At 34.6% G+C, this 5,714-nt stretch overlaps 1 pseudogene; it reads right to left on the bottom strand.

Annotated features, from left to right (window-relative positions):
- Positions 1–567: 567 nt before the first annotated feature.
- On the bottom strand, positions 568–3,221 carry LOC149542006 (sucrose transport protein SUC2 pseudogene; annotated as a pseudogene).
- Positions 3,222–5,714: the final 2,493 nt, after the last annotated feature.

Raw genomic sequence — 5,714 nt, 5'->3', positions numbered from 1 at the left:
AGTAATAGTATTCACTTCCATCTTCAATATTATCATAACAACCTACAACAAAAATACACATGTACCTATGGAAATATGCTTGAAGAGAAATCCCTCTCCTCGACCATCGGAGATGCAGGTGTGATTGGAGGTCATGAATGGAAGAGCTTTTGAAGTTGAGCACAGCAGGAAGAATGAAAGAAAGATATATCGAGAGTTTCAAACTACTATTCTACCCCCCTATATTGATGCAAATGTAGGGCCCCCTTTCATATTATTCCCAGGGCTAGCAGGTGTCATTAATCAAGTGGGTGGAGAAAACTTGAAATGAAACTGGGCTCAGAGAAAACCATGCGAAAATGTAGAGATAACCATGCAAAAATGCTCCAAAAATGTCAAATGAAATCGGGCGCGAAAGACATAAAAGGGAAAATGTTTTTTTAACTTTGCAGATGTATAAGCCCTATGTTGGTTGAAATTTTGACGAACATAGGTCTTATATGTAAAAAAATGAAATTTTTGCCTTTACATGTCAACCACCCTAAATTTATTTAGTTGATGGTCAAAATTTTTGGTCAAAAAATGATGTTAAATGTAGTAGTGAAGGGCTGCAAAAACAACCAAAGTTGCAATTTTAACAAAACTATGAGGAGGTACAGATTCATGATTTTCAGCAAGTTTGGTGATGATAACAATACATGCAAGCAAAAGGCACAGAATGAAGTTTGCGATTGCCCACAATAATTTAGGGCCTATCCTGCAAGCCATAGTTTCTATCATCAAAGAAGTTGCTCCTAGCATTATTGAATTTAGCATTAGGCCAAATGATCCTAATCTAACACCTTCATCATATAAAATTGGAAGAGGTTTAGGACCAAAAGGCTTTCCCTTATAAACTTCTTGACCCATCCAATCTGTATCAAAGAGTAAGAAGGGGAACTATGCAAGCCATGTCAGTGCAGTTACAATAAGTAAATACAACATTGGAGAAGGGAGATCTCTAAAAGCACTAAATAGCTCACATATGAATGTCTCCTAGGTTGCTTCATCAGCCTCCTGCTCCTCATCATCTTTATCATTTTTATCAACTGGATTATGAATTTTACCTCCCACTACCTTTGCCTTCGCTTTTGCTTCTACTTGAGCCTTTGACCATCTTTTTTTAAGGGTGGCTATTACACTGAGAATGGTAGCAGCCACTAAGAGGATTATTGCTATAAAAAATGCAGACTTTAGATTAGCACAACTAACACCACAGGCCTCTATTCTTGTCAACAAAAGAATTTTATACCATTTATTGTAAGAACCACTCGCAAATCCTAACACATTCCCTACTACCATAAACAGTGAGAAAAAGGCATTGGCATTCCTAGTTCATCTCTGGTTTTTTCTTGCTAGAGGAAAAGCATTTAGAAATAAATATGGGTGGAGCTTCAAGAGGCACTAGAATTTAGTAAAATATTTCATTCATCAAATTAAAGTCCTTCATTTAGCAAGAGAATACAATCTAGAGTTCATTTATGGTTGCCTAGTTTTAATTTCTTGTGGCTATTTGTGAAGAGCTAAATTTTCTCATGGAAACACTATATTGAGTCCTTGAATGATAGGGAGATTTAGAATTCTTCCCTCAAAATTTCACTACTTAGCCCATGAAAATGAACAACTTTTTCCTTGGAGTGAAATTCCCTATGGATAATGTCCCTCTCCAAGGAATGCGAAGAAATCAGACCTTTCTGGGATATAGTCAATGAAATATAAACCAAGTATGGATGTTCTTTTTGGCAAGTCTCTCCATTGAGAAAAGAAACTACAATTGTAGTAGAGGAGTCTTTAATGGGTACACACAAGAATATAAAAAATCCAAACCTATCTAGCACTGCCTTTGATGAAATATGCACTCCTAATAAGAAATGCTTGACATAAGATAATGGGATATAGCCTTTAATGAGCATAATTATTCAAATTACAACCATAAAGAGCTAAATTTTAAAAATTTATAACCATTAATGAAATCTAATGATAAACCATAGGAAATTATTGGCTTCAACCAAAGCCTCTTTAAATGTGGTATGGAAACAATTTCAAAGACCTATGATGAGCTATGGTAACGAAATATTTTGCTTGACGAAATTTTTGAAAGAAAAAACAATTGGTACATCCCTTTGTAAATGGTAAATAAAAAATATCCCATAGGTAAAACTTTCTCCGAAGGGAATAAATATAGTTGATTGCAGATTAATACATTAATAGTTTCATGAATCTAAACATTAGTCTCCGTAGATTAAAAATTAATCACCTCACCATCCTGTAATGGCTGATCTTAACAGAGACATTCTGTAAACATATACTTCCTTCAAGGTCTATTTTCTACATGGCTAAGCTAAGGAGGTTTACCCAAACAACCCTTCATGGAAAAGTCTTGAACATTGGGCATTGAAGATTGAAAACCTCGAGAGGTGGGAAATGTCAAAGTTTTGCATTAATCAAAAAGGTTTCTTTCTCTAAACATTTGAGTTGTTTTATACATGGTACTTTTTATTGGAAATTTTCTATAAATGGTCATGTTCAAGTAGGATTGGAGCTAACACCAACATAGGAAAAATGTCTGCAAGTTGACCATTACCTTGAACAATACTACAAGATGACATTGAAAAAAAGAGAGGGGAAAAAGAAATGTAGCTCAAAAAGGCTGTAAGTAAGTCCTTAACCATCATCTTAAACGTAAACTTTCTAGATACCATTGCAACAAATAACAAAACAATATAAGCATGACATACTTGATAAATCTGCGAGGATTGCCTTGCAAGGCCCTTGAAGCATATTTTTGGCAAGATCAAGGAGCAAAAACCCCAAAACAAAAATAGTAATAGGTCTTGGCCTGTATGAGATTGAATCACCAAACATATGTCCCAAATTTGCTGAAAATCCAATGAGCATAACTGCCATTACCACAATGCATGCTCCCATAACTATAAATGGCCTCCTTCTTCCTCGGGAGAACTCACATCTATCACTATAATACCCCACTATTGGTTGCACAAACATGTCAGAAATAGTGCCAAACAACCATATATAACTAGCTCATGTATGAGGAATACCTAAAACCTGCACATATGGTGTCAGTAAGGAGAGATACAAAGCCCATCCAAATTGCATCCCTATTGCCACTGATGCAACCTTGCTAGAGTTCTTAGAGGAACTCCATTCTTCACTTTTCTTCCCACACAAAAAATTCTATTCATGATTAAAACAATCCCACCAACTCCAAAAAATTGGTATCCATATGACAAATAACAACAATTTTTCAATGAAACTCACAGTCAATTACTATGGCAATAAAAGAGGTTTTAAATGATGGATATGCCAATAACATTAACTATTGCATGAACCTAATGATTCTAGATTATATATATGATGTCTTGTGATTCACATGTGAGCAGGTCACTATAGTCTTTGTGATGTATATTAGAGCTACTTACTATGTATGTGATGTATGGAAAGCTAATTAACTTGTGTACCTATGATGTGTATGAGCAAGTTTTTGTATATGGGATAGGTGCTCATTATAATCACGATGTGTGTGATTTGTGATATGATCCTTATGAATATGTGTAAGTTGCTGCAAATAATGATAGGTGACAGTAGAGATGGAAACATCAGCTGAATACAATGAGTATCTTTATTAGTATCTTTATTTGTGATGGGACTATGTTCACACTTAATTAATAATAATATTGGATGGTTGGTAATGTACTGTTGTAGCATTCTTTTAGATTATTGGGTTTTTATTGCCCAATCCTAAATAATTTTCAAAAAAACACAAAAATTAAATCTGAGATGTGTGGCAAGATTATCCAACACAATCTCAAATCTAGCTTAAACACATTTGATTTTGACAATCTCTAGTATTCAATGAGGAATAGCAAGCTTGAAAGAAGATACATCAGATTTGAATACACAAAAATCGATTCTTGGAGCCAATAACATAGTAGAAGCTAAGGTTATGCTTGGGTCTAGTTACCAAAGTCAATCACAATTGTAAAATTGCATTTGGAAGGACATTTTCTTATCATGAAAAATGTTGTCCTAGGGGAGATTGTATTACTAGAGAATTAACAAAGTGATGGAGATCCTCTCAAGTCTACTAGCAACATTCTAAAGTTTCAAAATATTATGGTAAAAAAAGAGGGAAGCATGGATGCAACCCAACTTTCTAATGTGGCCATCAAGTCAAAGGATCGCATGCATGCAATGACCTTCATGGACCTAAGGAAAATCAATGCCAAGGATTGGTGAGAAGATAGGCAAGTACACAAGCCAAATACAAACTCAAAAATGCATTGCTCATTATCCCCTATAGAGTGATAGATATCTTGTGTGGAAGAAATTGTGATCTCAAAAGGGATACCACAAAGGTGCTTTTGGATGGTTGGAGGTGGCTAGTGAATACCACCTTTCCACTGACAGTGTTGGCAAATTTCTCTCTTCAGACCACAAAAGCAATGATTGTATTTTTGGGGAAAGTTTCCTAGAATAGATTGAAAAAAATGAAATTCAACACAAATGAAATCATGCATAAAGTGTCCATTATGTTGGGGGATGACTATCATATGACAAAAGGCAGATACCGCTCAAATGTGGAAATTACATCATTGTTTATGGGGCAGTGCTTGGAATTAGATACAACTACAAACATGAGAAGGGTCATTGAACTTGGAAACAATAGCTAGAAACTATTTACTATTCCCAAGCTATTATCTATTTGCAGTTCTATATTAAAACAACAAATAAAACTAAGGCCTCACAATGTTACTATGCACTACCTTGCTATAAATTAACTTTCTAGAATGATGACATGGTGAGTAGACCCAAGTGGGGGTATATATTTTACATATTAAAATGTCCATAACTATCCAAGCTACTATTACAAATTCAAGTAACAGTATGAAAGAAACATTTCTACAAATGCAAGAATGAAGTACGAAAAAGGGCTAGACCTAAACTAGTGCATTCTTCAAAATTCATCATGTCAACAGGAAAAAGATCATATAATGTATCTCACTAAATAGATAAGCATGGAAGCCTGAAACCCAGACATCAAAAAGCTTTGGCTTAGCTTAAAAAGTTACAGCACAAGAATACAAAGTAAATAGGAATTTTCTTGGAGGACTAGAAGTGATACAAGAGTTATGTGAAAATTTGACAAAAAATAGATGAAGAGTTGGAAATCAAGAAATGACCTAGATCTGTGCTCGAAAGCATTCTTGATCCCATTGATCCTGGTAGTAAAATTATTAAGTTTGTACTGCTTAATAGTCACAAGGTTTCTAATGCAAAAGTAAAGATCTACAGTATGTTAGTGCCCAGAAGCAATAAATACGCCAGCCTATAATAAGAATCTATTTGTTTCCATGTCTTTACATATCACTAGTGACTCACTGACTTATCAGTAGAACATATCAAGGACTACTTAAGTCGATGGCACTAAGTTTGAAAATTTAAACAAAATACCCATAGCTATGCATATAAAAAACTTACAGAGGTTGTGTGGATATATCCATGGAGTTGGTGGTTTCTTAGGTTAACCATGTTGGATAATAAAAATATTTTCTAGAATTTTTTTCACAAGTTTGAATCTGTCAGAACTAGCAGCCTCTAATTTATTATGTCAAATCAACGTACCCAACATCTAGCAGATAAATGTGCAATACAATTTGTGTGCTATTCACATTAAA

The sequence above is a fragment of the Cupressus sempervirens genome, chromosome 8 (assembly GCF_028749045.1).
Source record: "Cupressus sempervirens isolate cs-2001-9-10 chromosome 8, ASM2874904v1, whole genome shotgun sequence".
In the NCBI taxonomy this organism is placed as follows: Eukaryota; Viridiplantae; Streptophyta; class Pinopsida; order Cupressales; family Cupressaceae; genus Cupressus; species Cupressus sempervirens.
Note: the sequence above shows the minus strand (reverse complement) of the source record. Positions and strands in the feature narration are given on the sequence as shown.